Below are 17,540 nucleotides of genomic sequence, written 5' to 3'. Positions count from 1 at the left end.
TGCATACTTATATAGATATAGATATATAGGGAGGAACAAAATGAAATTAAAATAGGAAACACTTTTTTTTTGTATAAACAAGGCAAAAAAAGAAAAGAAAAGAATGAGGAGTGGTAGATAGTAGAAAGGGAAATGACAGAACTGCACCCTAAATTAGTCACAAAGAGTTTATATTTCAAAAGTAAACTGGAATACTGTGATGTATAAATGGAATAACAACCACCTAACCTTCAGGCTATAATTAAAGTGGTGTTCAATTTTAGATTCACGTAGAGGACATGTGAGTACCAGAGAGATTTCAGAATAATAAAGATAAAAGGGTTAAAATGAGTCAAGTGAGGAAAAATTAGAATGGTTACTGTGTCTGAGAAGAGAAGACCTGGGGTGACTCAACAATCTTCAAGTATTTGAAGAAATACCCATTTCAGTGAACAGTGGTCTCCACTTCCAGGACAGAAAGTAATTTTACTTAAATTATTATAGCAAATATTTATATAGATATTTATATAGATATTTATATAGATGTGTCTCTCCTAGGATATCACTTCAAACAAAAACTCCAGAGAAGACCAAATGTTGTCGTCTCTCACTTTTACTAGCTCAACTCCTCTTCTCAAAGATTGGGCCAGAGTATAGGTAAAGCATTTCTGGAATGTGAAGATTTAGATTTCTTTGGGGTCTAGCTACTATGTTCAGAAATTTTTGTTAGCTTCTGTCCCCCAAGTCCCAGTGTAAGACTGAGCCCTCTCTGTGCTATGGCTAATTAAGAGTTAACACCCAGATTCATGTATAAAATTTGAATTCCTTATGCAATAAAAATAGGCTTTTCCTCAGTGTTGATTGGCAAGGGGGCTTGGATTTTAGGTTCTTTCAGAACCTAGTTCTGTGCATAAAACCAGCTGTATTCCAGAGAGAGGGAATTTACCTGATTTGATATTTTATTATAAATAAAAAATTCAATCTCACTCCTTTGGATCAGGGTTATTTCAGAATCAGCAATCTTTTTCCTGAAGACCCTGTATGGAGAACTCCAATCTTTCCACGATAGAAGTCTAAGCAAAGAGCTCATGCCTTTGAATTGATACCAGGGTTAACTTGCTTCCATACCACCACTTGGGATAGATATCCAATTCCAGCAAACAAATGTCTCAGACAGCAGCCCAGGAAAGTTGTCAGCCTCAAGAAGCTACTTCTGACTAAGATTTAGGAAACCCATACCCAGTTGCTGTCCTGAGCTCAACTTCTGGGGAGATTGGTGGAGTTCTGCAGGAAACAAGTCCAGGCAGTACAATTACCTTGTGACCAAGCTCAGGGAGGCAGCAATAACTCTTGCCGCTGAGCCCCATTCTACAGCTCAAAGTGCTTAGGAGAAGTCAGAGACTGTATGTTTTGTACGTGTGTTTCTGCCCTGTAGCAGCACTAAATGGGATTGGGGAAGGGAGCATGGAAGAAAGAGAGTGGGGATGCCCTTCCTTGTCACTGGGAGATATCTATAAAGTGATCCTCTGCTACGCTTCAGGAAGGTACTTGACAGTGGTGAGTTAACCCCATCCCTCAAGACACCAAATCTGCAAAGCTAGCCCAAAAAGTAGCAAGGGCTTGGGAAATGGAGAATTCCTGGCCCATAATAATTCACCTACTGGTAAGCAAGAACAGTACTGCCCTACTGCCCTATGGCTTTCTTCTGACCTTGAAGCTGCCAAGATGATGGGATCAGAAAACCCATAAACGATACTCCACATAATAGATGGCTTGGACTATAGGAGAATTATGCCATAAAAAGCAACAGGGAGAGGGCCATGGTGGCTCAGTAGGTAAGAATGCTTGCCTGCCAAGCCCGCGGACCTGGGTTCAATTCCCGGTGCCTGCCCATGTAAAAAAAAAAAAAAGCAACAGGAAGAAAGTGGAAAAAGAAGGTGTTGAGAAAACTGGGAGCAGACCTAGAGAAAAGCAAGGAGAGTTTTTGGGTCTCTACCAACTTCCCCAAAAGGAAGAAGTTTATGTAGGTAGGAAAGGCAGGTTTTTTTTCCTGCTCAATGTTTTTGGTTAAACCTAAGAGTAAGAAAAATCTCCTGGACCTGCAGCATCAATGTGTATTCAAGTTCCTCACCAGCATAAGACCTACCCCTAAAGGTTAGTTTTCTGGCATTTGTAAATGCCCAAGCAATTGCCTTCTCATCCAGTCCTCCCATCCCAACTCCCACCCCCAAGCAAATGGCATCTGCCTGTGGTTTCCCACTTCTCCTCAGAGAAGAGGACACTAGCAGAGTGCCCACGGTCTAGTCAGGTACCGAGCAGCACTATGCCAAATAGTCTGTCAGGCCAGGGGCTGGACAGTCATCTTCAGGTCAAAGAGAGAGAGAACTTAGTGTAAAAACCTATGTCATTTTAGCAGAAAGGTAGAAGGCAAGTGGTGAGAGGGGCTCCTCCTGGTGCACATTCCTGGGGATGTAGTTCCTTTCAGTTGCCTCCTCCTGCAGGAACATGTGTGGGCAGTGTTTCTTCTGACCCAGAGTGTGACCAGCAATCTTGTTAATAAATTATGCAAGACCCTGCTTTCTTTCTTCAATGCAGGACTCCTCAAAAGATCCCCTTGTTTTCTCGGAAAGGGAGCTGCTGCTTCAAAGCTCTCCCAGGCAGTGGTGGTAACACAATCATCCTGTCTTTCTCCAGTTCATGTTTTAGCCACTCAAAATTGCTGTAGTGCTGCAATTTCAAGACAGTTAGGTTTGTCCACATGCAAACCTCATAGGTAGTGGAGCAGGTGTGGCCCATACCCACTGTCTGTGGATTAAAGATGTCATTGCGTGGAGGTTACTTGGCAGCCCTTAAGCATCGGCCAGGTCCTGTGACTTCGAGTTAAGGTGCCATGTGTCAGCTACATACCCTACACCTGGGGAGTAGGGTGGGAGCACAGAGGCAGAAGGCAGGAACATGAACAGCCCCTTGCACTTGCAAAATAACCAACCAACCCACAGGCAACCTCGTGTGCCCATCAAAGATATTTTTTTTAACTTTTTTATTGTATAGTATACCCATCAAATATTTTTAAACAGAGAAATGTCATGGTCAAATCCATTTTAGGATGATAACTAACTGAAAGGCAGAGAAAATTGCATTTAACAAGAGAATATCCTGGCAGATGTTGACCAGTTGTGGATCTATTAAAATAGTCTTTGTGGAAAAATGATGAATCTAAACAAAGCGGAAGCAGTGGAGATAGAATGAAAGAGAGAGAAATATTTAGGATATGAAATAAGTGGCAAAAGCGAGTTGAGATGATTTCAAATTGTCTAGCTTGAGCCATTAGAAAAGCATCTAGGGTACTGGGAGAATGCCTAGAATGGTGTCTGTAATGCAGTGTTACTCACAAATGTTTGTTGAGTTAATTATTGAGCCAAATAGAATATAGACTGCAAAAAAACAAAGGACAATTAGGAGGTTATTGTTGACCTTAAAAGAACAATTCAATAAAATGCTGAGAGAAGAAGCCAAATTATAAGAATGTTTAGGAGTGAGTAGGAGGTAATAAAATGAGATAGTAAACAATCTATTCTTCAAGAATTTTTATGTTAAAGGAAAGATGAAAGTTTGGGCAGCAGCTTCTAGGGAGGAAAGAGTTGTGAAGGCTTTAACAATATGTATGTTTTCTGGAATGCAAAAAATTGTATCAATATTATATAAAATTTTAGAGGAAGGGTAATGCAACATTAAACCGTATATAAGGTAAAAATAAGTCAGTCTTGCTTTGCAATATAGAAAGGCAGATAACTTTGCTGACTGGATGCACTGTAGATTTATGCGGTTCATTCTCTGATGAATTCTTAAGGTTACTCATCAGTCCTTTCTCATCCTTAGTTAAGTTCTCATCTAATTCAAGGCAAGTGCTTTTCATGTTTTCTCTTATCTCCATAAGTACCATTCCCACAGGTTCTTTTCAATTCCATATTTTCCAGCAGATGTTTTTGCTGCCAATGCCTATTTAAATGCATTTCCTTAATTTCAGTACCCTCTACTTTAACTAGTAATAGCTTACATCGTTGAGTCATACTAAGTGATAATAGCTTTACATACATTATATAATTTAATCCTCATAAAAGTTTTTTCTTTTCTATTTTTATAGACCTCAGAGTTTAGTTATAGTTCCACAATTTAGTTTTTTTTCCTTCTGGCTGCTCCAAGACACTGGAGACTAAAAAATTTCATTGTAATGATTCAATGATTCAATTGTTAAATACTATCTTCTCTCTTACAACTCCACCTTCTCCTTTGATCTTTTTAAAATTGTTTATTTTTTTATTGATATATATTATATATTCATATACCATGTAATCATCCATGTGTACAATCAGTGGTTTACAATATCATCACATAGCTGTGCATTTATCATCACAATTGACTTTTTTTTTTAAAATAACATATATACCAAAAAGCAATAAATTTCAAAGCACATCACAACAATTAGTTATAGAACAGATTTCAGGTTTGGTGTGGGTTATAATTCCATGATTTTGGGTTTTTACTTCTAGCTGCTCTAAGATACTGAGACTAAAAGAAATATCAATATAATGATTCAGCAATCATACTCATTTGTTAATCTCTACCTTCTCTGTATAACTCCACCATCATTTTTGATCATTCTCTTCACTCTTTATGGGTATTTGGGCTATGCCTATTCTAATTTTTCACATTGGGAGGGGCCGTTGATAATTTGGTTAGGTGGATGGAACTAGTTGATGTTCGGAAGAGGCTGGCCCCTTTGCATTGTAGTACTTATCTGGTCTGTGGGCACATCTGGTGGTTGTAGGTTTCTGGAAAGTTACTCTATTGCATGGAACCTTTGTAGACTCATATAATGCCCTAGGTGTTCTTTAGAATTGGCAAGAATGGTTTTGATTGGGGTTTGGCAAGTTATGATAGGTAGCAATGTTTAACTGAAGCATGTGTAAGAGTGACCACCAGAGTAGCCTCTTGGCTCTATTTGAACTCTCTTAGCCACTAATACCTTGTTTGTTATACTTCTTTTCCCCTCTTTTGGTCAGAATGGCATTGTTGATCTCATGGTGCCAGGGCCAGGCTCATCCCAGGGAGTCATCTCCCATGCCGCCAGGGAGACGTTCATCCCTGGATGTCATGCCCCACGTAGTGGGGAGGGCAATGGTTTCACTTGCAGAGTTGGGCTTCAACAGGGAGAGAGGCCACATGTGAGCAAGAAAAAAATTCCTCTGGAAGCAACTCTTAGGCATACCTATAGGTAGGCTAAGCTTCTCTGCTGTATACACAAGCTTCACAAGAGCAAACCTCAAGATCAAGGATCTGGCTCATTGATTTGGGTGTCCCCAATGTTTGACACATCATCAGGGATTTCCCTGATGGTAAAGTCTAATAGTTCCATAGTTTTTCTCCCATCACTCAAGGGACTCTGCCAATACTTTTTGGTTATCTTAATATACACGGGATATATCCCGGCATTACACCAAGCCATACAAGATCAAAGGCCTTCATTTCTAATTCTGGGCTCCCTGTGTTTGGATTGTTTAAATGATCTATCCAGACAAGTTGAGTTAGACTATGTGCTGCAGAAAATTCAGGTTCTGGACAAAATACAAAATAAACCTTTCTTCCTTTGGTCTCAAATAATAGATGAGGTTCTAAAATAAAGACAATGTCTTCCTTTCCCCTGTATTCAATGTCTTCCTTTCCCCTGTATTCCGAATTACCTTAATCCCAACCTGATTGTTCTTATCTCCTAACACCAGGTTATACATACATGAAACAGCCTCTCAAAATCCCCAAATAATTACTTCTCAAGACTAAATGTGACTGTTATAAGAGTTTATAAACTAGGCCCCTGTTTTCTTATAACTGTTTTCTAAATGAGACCATACAATATTTACTCTTTTGTTTCTGGCTTGCTTTGCCTCAATAAACTGTCCCACAGGTTCATTCACAATGCTGCATGCCTCACAACCTCATTCCTTCTTGTAGCAGCACACTTTGTGATCATATGTATATACCATTGTTTGCCTATCTACGTCTCAGTCAGTGTATGCCTCAGCCGCCTCCATTCACTGGGCATCATGTACAGTGTCCAAAGTCAACAGTCCGTCAACACTTCCAATTTTAGATAATTTCATTGCTCTCAAGAGAAAGATAACCAATGAACATACCCTCACCAAATAGAAAATCTAAATCTCCTCTTAACTTTTGACCCTCTCCCCATTATTAACCCCTGGTGTGGCTATAGTACTGTTGATTTTCCTGTTAAACATAACCCATAGTATGCAATAGCAATTCCCCCCCCATATCCTGAACTTATACACTCTTTGTACAAGATTCATACTTCTGCAGTAGTTCATGTAATAACTTATTTATGTTTATAGTGTTAATTATTGGGACGCATAGGTCTATACAACCCTTTCAATCATGTTCACCTTTGATATAGTAATATTACTTATAGACCCATTAGTGACCCATCTTCACTTCTATATATTCCCTTACATTTAAGGTCAACCTCGTTAGCTAACCGTTCACCCATCTCTAGCTTCCGTGCATCTCTAGGTCCCTGTATTCTATATTATAAGCCTCTGGTTTTACCTTTACCATGGTCATAAAAGTGGAGTCATACAGTATCTATTCTTCTGTGTCTCGCATATTTCACTCAGCATTATGTCCTCAAGGCTTATCCATCTTGTCATGTGGTTCAGGATGTCATTTTGTCTTACTGCTGCATAGTATTCCATTGGATATATATATATCATATTTGTTAATCCACTCATCTATTGGTGGGCACTTGGATCGTTTCCATCTTTTGGTGATTGCGAATAATACTGCTATAAACATCGGTGTGCAAATGTCTGTTTGTGTTGTTGCTTTCAGCTCTTCTGGGTATATACCAAGTAGTGCTGTTGCTGGGTCATAGGACAACTCGATAATATTTAGTTTTCTAAGGAACCCCCAAACTGTCTTCCATAGTGGCTATACCATTATACATTCCCACCAGCAGTGCATAAGTGTCACAATCTCTCCATATCCTCTCCAACATTTGTAGTCTCCTATTTGTTTAATAGAAACCGTTTTTATAGGTGTGAGGTGATACCTCATCGTTTTGATTTTGATTTCCCTTATAGCTAATGAAAATGAGCATCTCTTCATGTGCTTTTGAGCCATCTATATTTGCTCTTCAGGAAAATGTCTATTCATATCTTTAGCCATTTTATAATTGGGTTGTTAATCCTCATAAGAATTTATGTGATATATACAAATCATCCTCGTTTTCAATGACAAAACTGAAGCCTAGAGTCTTGTCCAAAGTCACAAGTCTGGTGTGAAGATTCAATTCTTAGCAACAATGGTAAATTACTTCAACTTTATTATAGAAAATGGTTATAATAAAAAGCCAGAATTTCAGACACTTTATACACAATAAAGATTTACTTATTATATCATAGTCCAATGTGTGCTCATGGGGATTTGCTCCATGCAGGCATGTATCCAACCTTCTTAACCACTGTGATCAAGCTGAAAAGGTAGATAACACTGTTCTTTGAAAATCACCAGGTGGGCAAGGGCATCAGGAAAGGCCCCATGGATGGAAAGGCATTTAAACAAGGGCCTGAAGGAAGTGGAAGAATGAGTCCTATAGATTCATACAATGTCTAGAAAAAACAGTATTCTAAGCAGAGATTAATAATGTGCAAAGACCATTAGGTAGAAATGTCTTTGGGTTGTTCAGGAAACATGAAGGATTCAGTGTAGGTGGAATAGAGTGAATGAAGGGGAAATTAGTAGAAAATTAAGTTATTCAGATTGTTGGGGACCAGATCCCATGGGACATTCTAGACTGTTGTAAGGACTTTGGTGTTTACTCTGAATGAGGTGACAAGCCCACGGGGCGTGTGTGTGTGTGTATATGATTTTTGAGTAGAGAAATGATATAATCTGATTTGAATTTCAAAAGGATTATGTAAAGAAACCAATTAGGAGGCTATTGCATTGATTCACGTGAGAGGAAGTTAGACCTGAGAGAATTTCTTGATGCGTGGGATGTGGAGTGTGGGAGAAGACTCAAGGATGAGTCCAAAGTTTTTGCCTGAGCAGCTGGAAGCATAGGATATTGGTTAAGGTAGGTAGGCTTGCTCTTACAAATTCTCAATGACAATAACACAATAATGGTTCATTTCTTTCGTGTGTTGCAGCTAGGCTGAGTCAGAGGGGACTTTGTGCTATGAATCAGCTCAGATCCTAGGCCTTTTCGCTTAGTGGCTCAGCCGTTTCCCCATGCCTTAGAGTCCTGCATTGCATCCTTCGCACCCAACTGTCAGATGAAGAGTGTTCAGAGGATCACATGCAAGGGTTTAAGGGCCAGGCCTAGATGTGGTGCAGATGATTTCACCCACAATCTCTAGAGTTAGTTGAGTTAGCTGTGTGATGGTTATTGGAGACCCTGATAAGAGCTCATATTTCCAATAAATATATTTGCAAAATACTGAAGAAAATTTTTCTTGATCTTATTTCCACTTGAGCCTTCTTTCTCTCTCTTTCTTGCAACTGTCAAATAGCTTAAAAGAGAGAGTAAAAGAGGACAGAGTAAGGTCTATTATGCTTTGGGTTGTGTTTTAGAAGGAGAGGCAGATCTCATAATTGAAGAGATAATAACGAAGACTTCTCAGAATTGATTGAATAAATTGATTCTTGTATTCATGAGCTCCTCCCACCCCAAATTAGACAAGATAAATAACAAGAAATCTACATATAGACACATCAGAATGAAACTGTAGAAAATTACAGGCAAACAGAAAATATTAACAGTGGTTGAAGGGGGGGTAGGAGAAAACATTATTTACAGAGTGAGAATTGTCTGAAAGCAGACTTCTTAATAGTAACATTGGTGGCCAGAGAACAGTGACCAAATATAATTATCAAAGTACTGAAATAAATTGACTGTCAATCAAGAATTCTCTAACCATGAAACTATTTTTCAAACTTGATGAAATCAAAGACATTTTCCACCACCACCACCACCACCACCACCACCAAGAAAGACAATTAAATATTGAGAGAATTCATATAGGAGCAAACTGCTACCAAAGGATACTATAAAGCTGTTGATACCAAGGTAGTTTACAAGAAAGCATGAAGGCCATGGCTGGCTGACTTGCTTAAGAAGAGTATCATACTTTATCAGTGCTGGTTTTTTTTTTTTGGTATGCTCTATGGTGGGGTCACATTTCGTTCTTTTTCCATGTTAGTATCCTGTTTTTGCAGCACCATTTGTTGAATTTTTGTTTGTTTGCTCTCTCACGTGGCGGCAAGAATTCTACCACTGAACCTCACTTGCACCCCCTATCTGTGCCATTTTTTGTAATAAGGAAGCAAAATCATTACTGGGCAGATGTCAGGAGGTTCGTGTCATGAGTAAAGATTTTCCCATCGGTGTGTTCTTTTCACTCTATGGTTCACTTGGATGCTGATGTTTCCTTTCTCAATATTCAATTGAATGACTGATTGTTGGCAGAATTTATATCTGAATTTAGCAGGGGGTTGCTGCATTGGGTTTATAGTCTCTTGCTTTGACTATTTAATACTGTGATTAACCTAGGACCACAGATACCAGTTGAAGTTTTCCTTCTTCCCCTGCTTACTACTCTGTCATGAATTACTTCCAGAATTATCCCTGTCTCCATCCCTACATAGAGTGCTTTTCCTTAGGTATCAAACATCCTGGGACATGGTGTATTTTTGCCCATCCTCATGTAGTGTCTCCTCTCTTGTATACTGGAAAGTTGTAGTCTGTGGATACAGAAATACAAAAGTAAATGGGGCTGATGGAGAACCCATATTCTGGTTCTGAAAACCTGCCTATTGTTCTTTTATATGCAGTCTCTGGATTCTAGAATTAATGGATAGGCTAGTTTGTATACCCTTGCAAAATCTTGCATCTGTAGGCAGAGATGTTTGATCCCTTGCCACGCGACAATCCTTCAGGAAAAGATGAGCTCGGACAACTGTTGCTAGTGTCTCTGGAGTTGGTCATGCATGATTAGTGAGCTCCATTCCAAGACAATCGTTTATACAATTTAAAGTAAAGGGAATGAAAGCTAGAGATACTCTGCAATATTATTTTACTTTGCTCTTTAGAGAAATATGTTCAGGTATACTATGCTGTAGTAGCAATATTTCTATTAAATAGAGGAAGCCTGGCTTTCAGTGCTCCAAATGAGGAAGAAGAAAAGTATTGTAATTGGATGTCATCATCATCACTCATCTCATTTATAGAAGTTAGGTCACCTTGTCTATTTGGGAGGTAATGATCAGGCCGTGGGCATGGAGATTTTCTAAGGAAGAACCTCTCTTCGCCAGGCATGCCTATAATGATGGATGGGGTGGCAACTCCATTCTTTAAATAGTTAAAACAAACATCAAATAGACCCAATAAAACAAAAATAAAAAATAAATAATCTCAGCAAAAGGCTGGAAGCCAGTGCAGATAATACCTTAAAGTAGGAAAAAGGCACCTTGTTCAAAAATCCCTTTGACCTAACTTTTTTCCTTAGAATTCTAAGACTTATAAAAGTACAATTAATTAATTAGGACTGGTAAAGATAAGGATGTCTATCCTAATCTCTGGTTAGTTTTACTTAGAATAGGAGCATCTGATAGAATGAGTCAAAATCTTTTTTCCAGCTCATTCAAAGGCAGCCTGTATTATTCTGATTCAGAATAGGTCGCATATGATATATCATCCAAGAATGAATGTGTTTTTTAATCCTTTGCTCCAATAATGCTTTTAGTAGAAATTCTCCATTATGCTTGGCATATGATGTTATCTTCCCTTTGGTTTAATTATTATTATTTTTTTTGCCTGTTGAATCTTTATCATGTATCTCTATAGGTATATTGATGGGATGTTGACAGGAAGCATACTGACATGACTCTCTGTTGTTATTTTGACCCAAAGTTAGAAGAATCACTTTTAATACATTCCCTGATACTCCATTTGTTTCTAATAAATATTCCCAGAGTGATCCTGGTATTTATTTGTGTCTGCTGTAAAGTTAGAATTAGTCGAAATAATAAATCTGGCTTTGCAACTTGACTATATCAGGAGAAAAGTTGGTATTGGTTTATGAGTTTGTGATAAGTCTGTTACCAAATATTTTTAAGCTATCAGACTATCAGGCCAAGTGCTATTCTCTGAGTGATGAAGCAGGAATGTACCATAATCTAACTGGCATGTGGAAATGACAAAATCTGAAAGTCTGTCTAATCATTTCATCAAGCTCATTTAATTTAGGGCTGCAATTGAAACTGCTCTTTATGTAATAGTTTCTCCCATAGTGTGGGAATTTTTCCATTCTTGGCACAATCATACAAATAAATAGAAGTATCCATTTTCTATGAAATAATGCCAGCCTCACCTTAGTTTCTTATTCTAACACACCAAACTCTTTATTTAATTTAAGATAAGCCACAGAAAAAATTTGAACATGGGCTGACTTCCATTCCCCCTCAAATGCTTTGTTTGTTTTTAAAATTGAGGTGAAATTCATATAACATACAGTTAGCTATTTTAAAGTGTGCAAGTCAGTGGCATTTAGTGCATTCACAATCTTGTGCAACCATTTCTGGTTTCAGAACTTTTTCATCACTCCAAAAGAACATTCTGTAGCCATTAAGTGATCATTTGCCATCTCCCATCCCCTGGCAATCACTAATCTGCTTTTTATCTCTATGGATTTGTCTATTGTGGATATTTTGCATAAAAGGTATAATATGATATATAACCTTTTGTGTCTGACTCATTTCACTTAGTTTGATGTTTTTAAGTTCATCTAAGTTGTAGCATGTATCAATACTTCATTCCTTTTTTATGACTGAATAATATTCCATTGTATGTATATTCCACAATTTATTCATTCATCTGTTGATGGACATTTGGGTTCTTTCCACCATTTAGCTATTATGAGTAATGCTTCTTTAAACATTTGTTTACAAGTTTCTGGGTGGACATATGCTTTCATATTTTTTTGATGTCTATCTATGTATCTATCTATGTATCTATGAATCTATCTCTGTATCTATGTATCTATCTATCTATGTATCTATGTATCTATCTATATCTATCTATCTCTATCTATCTATCTATCTATCTATCTATCTATCTATCTATCTATCTATCTATCTATCTATCTATCTATCTATCTATCTATCTATGTATCTATGAATCTATCTATGTATCTATGAATCTATCTATGTATCTATCTATCTATCTATCTATCTATCTATCTATCTATCTATCTATCTATCTATCTATCTATCTATCTATCTATCTATCTATCTATGTATCTATGAGTAGAACTGCTGGGCCATATGAAATGCTATGTTTAACTTTTTGAGGAACTACCGAACTGTTTTTCACAATGGCTGCACAATTTTATATTCACACTAGCAACAAACATATGAGGGTTCCTATCTGTCCACATTGCCATCAATGCTTGTGTTTTCAATTTTGTTTTTTTTGGATACAGCCATCCTTGTGGGTATGAAGTGTTTTTTTTTTTTTAATTAAAATTTTTTTTTAAAAACACCAAAAAACACCGAACAAATGCAAACATTCTTAGCTTTTGATCATTCTGTTCTACATATAAAAGCAGTAATTCACAATATCATCACATAGTTGCATATTCACCATCATGATCATTTCTTGGAACATTTGCATCTATTCAGAAAAAGAAATAAAAAGAAAACATAAAAAAATTCATACATACCATACCCTCACTCCTCCCCCTTATCAATCACCAACATTTCAATCTAAATTTATTTTAACATTTGTTCCCCCTATTATTCATCTTTATTCCATATGTTTTACTCATCTGTTGATAAGGTAGATAAAAGGTACATCAGACACAAGGTTTTCACAATCACACAGTCACATTGTGAATGCTCTATCTGTTGTGGGATGCACCGAAAGAGAGACCACATAATTTAAAACTGCAAGCCAGTTTGGAGTCTTTATTAGCTGGCCAGCGACTGCCTCAGAAACCTCGAAGAAGGAAGATTCAGAGAGCAGCCCCCAGAGGTTTTCAAGGTGTGCTTATAAAGGCTAAAATCATGTTGTGGTTTTGCAGTTGCTAGCAAGCAGGCGTATCATAGAAGCAGAAAAATGCTATTAGCTGTTGCCAAAACACATCCCATTTCCTCAGTTTCCTAACATTGGTTATTGTTTAACTCTTGGGGACATTCTACCCCAATGTTGTGGGGACTTTCCCTGCTTAAGCCTGATTGATTGCTCCTGGCCCTCCACATTCCCTGCTGGTTTTATGAGAGAATCAAATCCTGGATGATCTCCCACATTGTTTCTTTATTTTGATTACAAATTTGCTGATATTGGGTTCCAAGGACTAATAATTTAACAGTTTGTATTTTTCTTTGCACATATGAGGTTAGACAGTTGATTATACAGTCCAACATTAAGCTTAATAATATGAGAATTAGGGGCCTTGCTACAGTGGACAAGAGCGTGGTCAGCCATGGGGACCAGGAAAATAAGTTTTTATATCACTGGCAGGGGTCCCGTCCACCGGGCCTCCAAGGTGGCTGGCTGAAGCTTCTTTATCCAGACTAGGTCTCCGGGCTGCACCTGAAATAGATATTTTTTTCGGGGCAGGATTTTTTGGTCCCAAATGGGCTACCTTCACGAGTTCCTGAGTTTGCTGGCTGGTAGATTGCAGGGCCTGTAATGATTTTAGAAGAGGATGGTTATTTAATTTAGCTATTTTTTCTTCTCCCAATTTAGGGATTAGTGGGGTTGGTTGCCCGAACATGATTTCATATGCGGTAATTCCCTTAATATAGGGAGTACATTTAGTTTTTAAGAGGGCAAATGGAAGGAGACTCATCCAGTTTTCACCAGTCTTGAGCTTTAGTTTATTTAAAGTTTCCTTTATTGTTTTATTCATTCTTTTAACTTGCCCTGAACTCTGTGGCCTATAAATGCAATGTAATTTTCATTTGATATTTAATATTTTTGCTAATAATTGTGTAACTTGGGTGATGAACGCTGGTCCATTGTCGGACCCCATTGTAGTTGGGAGGCCAAATTGGGGGACAATTTTAGAAACTAGTTTTTTTGTTATTATTAGTGCTATTTCGGTTCTGGTAGGAAATGCCCCAGTCCATCCGGAGAAGGTGTCGATGAAGACTAATAGGTATTTGTATCCATATGGACCAGGTAATATTTCCTTGAAGTCTAGTTCCCACTGTTCCCTTGGGGCTTGTCCCCTCAGCCTAGTTCCTTGGGGCATTTCTTTCCCTCGGCTGGAATTTACCTGGGTGCAGATGTGGCATCTGGATGATACCTGCCAGGCTTGTTGCAATTGGGGTATATAGTAATCTTTCTGTAAGAGTTCAGTTAGTTTCTTACTGCCCAGGTGTGTACTTTGGTGAACCTGGGTAACCAAATTTTTCCCCAGGTGCTCTGGCACTAGGATTCTCCCGTTCGGGAGAATTTTCCAACCATCCGGGAGAATTTTCCAACCATCTGGATCCGTTTTAGTGCCCAGAGTTTCGTCCAGTCTAATTTCTTCCCCAGTATATTTTGGAGGGCTCGGCAGCACTTGCCCCGGTAAAACAGGAAGTATCTGCAGCGTCCCCACTGGTTTTTGGGCAACCTCTTTTGCTGTTTTATCGGCCAGGGCATTTCCTCTGGCGATTTGAGTTTCGGCAGTCTGATGCCCTTTGCAATGTATAATGGCTGCCCTTTTTGGCAACCAGATAGCCTCTAGCAAGGTGAGTATTTTTGGTATATTTTTTATTTCCTTTCCACCCAATGTTAAAAGTCTTCGCTCCTGATATAGTGAGTGTCCCATGGACGTGCGCAGTTGCGAAGACATATTTGCTGTCTGTACAGATGTTGACAACCTTCCCTTTTCTCCACCTTAGACCCTGGGTCAGAGCTATTAATTTGGCCTTTTTGACTGAGACCGGATAGCCCAACTGGGCTAGTTAACAAGTTTTCGGTTGACTTTTTGCAGTCTGACAGGTTATTAGCTGCCAGTAAAAGGTCATCGAACAGGGTGGGAGAATTTTTGAAACCCTCCGACAACCGAGTCCAGGTTAGTTGTCCAGAGAACCCCCCACTTCTGGGTCAGTCCATTATGGACCTCAATGCCTTTTTTAGCCCTATTGTCAGACTTTAATTGGGTGGTGGTGCTAGTCAGCTGGACAACAATGCGGGGCCAGTAGGTGGCTAATCCTGGTAGGTTAGTTTCTGCCCATATGCCTGGCATTTTTTCTTTAAATACCACTTCTGCAGTAAGTATATACTTCTAAAGTAAGTAAATACTTCTGCACTTCTGCTGTAAGTAAATACCCTTCCAATAAGGGGCAAGCGAGGAGGATTGCCGAGGGGTTTGTATTGAAGGAGAGCTTGGCTGAATCATTTTGAAAGAGATGGTGGCTTGTAATTTCTGAAGAAGGTCTCTCCCCAGAAAAGGGGGTATTGGACACTCTGGCATTATAAGAATTGAGTGGGTGACAGTTCCTTCCCCAAGGTTAGTGATCCTAGTCTTTGTCCATGGGTAAGACTTTGTCTTTCCCGTTGCTCCCTGTATGGGGATTTTTTCCTTAGACATGGGCCCTTCTGCCTGCTGGAGGATGGAGAAGGTCACCCCAGTATCCACAAGAAATTTTATAGGCTTGGCCCTGATTTCTAATGTGACCCTGGTCTCCCGGGGGCTCAATGGAATTGAGCACTGGCCCCATCAATTCGCCTCTTCAACTAGAACTGGGGCCGGTTTCAGTCCTTTAAGTCCTCTTTTAGGGCATTCATTTTTCCAATGTCTGTTTTCTTTGCAGTAGGTGCATTGGTTTGCACCTAGGCCCAACCTTTTTCCTTGGTTTTCCTTTCTTTTTTCAATGGTTTTCCATTTACCTTTTTGTTTTTCCTGTTTAGCCATTGTGGATACTAAAATTTTGGCTATTTTTTGGACTGCGTGGTCCCAGGGTCATCTCTGTTATTAAAAGTCTTTTGGGTAATCTTTATCAGTTCAGACAGCACTTTACCCTTAAATGCTTCTAATTTCTGTAATTTTTTTCTTGTATCTGGGGCTGACTGGGTAACAAATGCTATATTTATGGCTCACCTATTTTCAGGTGCCTTTGGATCTATGGGAGTGTACCAGCGGTATGCCTCATGGAGGTCCTCAAGGAAAGTGGCCAGAGATTTGTCCAGCTTTTGTATAGTTTTGCTTACCTGAGACAAGTTGGTAGGCTTCTTGGCCACCGCTCATATTCCCTGGAACAGAGTCTGGCGATACCGATCGAGAGTCTCCTTACCTTTATCAGTGTTGGGGTCCCATCCAGGATGGGTAGAGGGGAACACAGCCTCTAATTGGATTGATTCAGTAGTAGGTTGTCCATCAGGTCCAAGAATTAACTTCCTCGCCTCTCTTCTGATTCAATCTCATTCTTTGGAGGTGAAGAGGGCCTCGAGGAGCTGTTGGCAGTCATCCCAGGTGGGCTGGTGGGTAAAAAAGACAGTTTCCAAGAGGGAGATGAGCCCTTGGGGCTTTTCAGAGAAAGAGGGATTCTGGTTTTTCCAATTATACAGATCACTAGAGGAAAAGGCGACATAGACCATGAAAGATGGGCAGTCGTCCCCTGGGGCAGGGCCAACCTGCCTCAAGGGTAAAATTGGGGATCTGGAAGAATCCGGTGATTGTGAACCAGAAGAAGGGTGTTAAGCAGAGCCACTTCTGGTATCAGGGGACTGAAGGACACCTCCCAGCTATTAGAGGGGCTGGTTGCCGCCTCTTGGCCGTTTCTCCCCTCTGGTCTTAAAGGGGGCAGAGGGGCTGTTGGGTATGGGGGAGGGTCCATCAAGAGTGGATCCTCTGATGGTCCTGTCAATACTGGGATCCCATTAGTCCTTTCTTTTTGAGAGGTTTTTATCAAGAGGGCCGTTTTGGCTCTGGGGAGGTCTTTCTTTTTGGGACTCCAGGCAAGACCGTAACCACTTGGGTTTTTCTGTTAAAATTTCAATCCAAATTAGTATATAGGGGATTTGGTCAGGGTGGCCTGGATTACCAAAAATTGTCCTTTGGACTTTATAAGCCACAGATAGATCTGTGGTTCCCTCAGGAGGCCACCCAGAAACCAAACATCGGCCACTCCTGTGAGCAGAATTTTTTTAAGTTGAAGGTGTTGACAGGGGCTCTGTAGTCTCCGGCCTTCCACTGAAATTCCTGGAAATTTTTCAAAAAACATTGAAGGGGAGTACAGACAGATAAACTTGACTGACCCATGGCAATTATGACAAGAATGACACAGGATGCGACGAGACCAACAGATGACAGAGGGGATAAACTAAACCAAGACACACAAAAGCCTTATCCTTAATTGATTCCTAACCAGAATCCCTGGGCAACGTCTTGCTCCAGGACCTGACCTTAGAAGTAATGCTGTGTCCAGCCTTCCTGAGGTTCTCACTGGATCCAATAACAGACCTGTACTTACTGGTGAGGTTTCCAGAAACAGAT

The 17,540-nt window shown here is 39.5% G+C and overlaps 1 protein-coding gene and 1 pseudogene across 2 annotated transcripts in view; one reads left to right on the top strand and one right to left on the bottom strand.

Annotated features, from left to right (window-relative positions):
• Positions 1-17,540, top strand: part of SUGCT (succinyl-CoA:glutarate-CoA transferase) — an 878,065-nt gene that overhangs the window by 144,180 nt on the left and 716,345 nt on the right. The gene's annotated exons all lie outside the window — the stretch shown is intronic.
• On the bottom strand, positions 2,379-2,936 carry LOC143678553 (sorting nexin-12 pseudogene; annotated as a pseudogene).

This window comes from Tamandua tetradactyla, chromosome 1, assembly GCF_023851605.1.
Source record: "Tamandua tetradactyla isolate mTamTet1 chromosome 1, mTamTet1.pri, whole genome shotgun sequence".
Lineage (NCBI taxonomy): Eukaryota > Metazoa > Chordata > Mammalia > Pilosa > Myrmecophagidae > Tamandua > Tamandua tetradactyla.
This window is presented reverse-complemented; position numbering and strand designations above follow the sequence as displayed.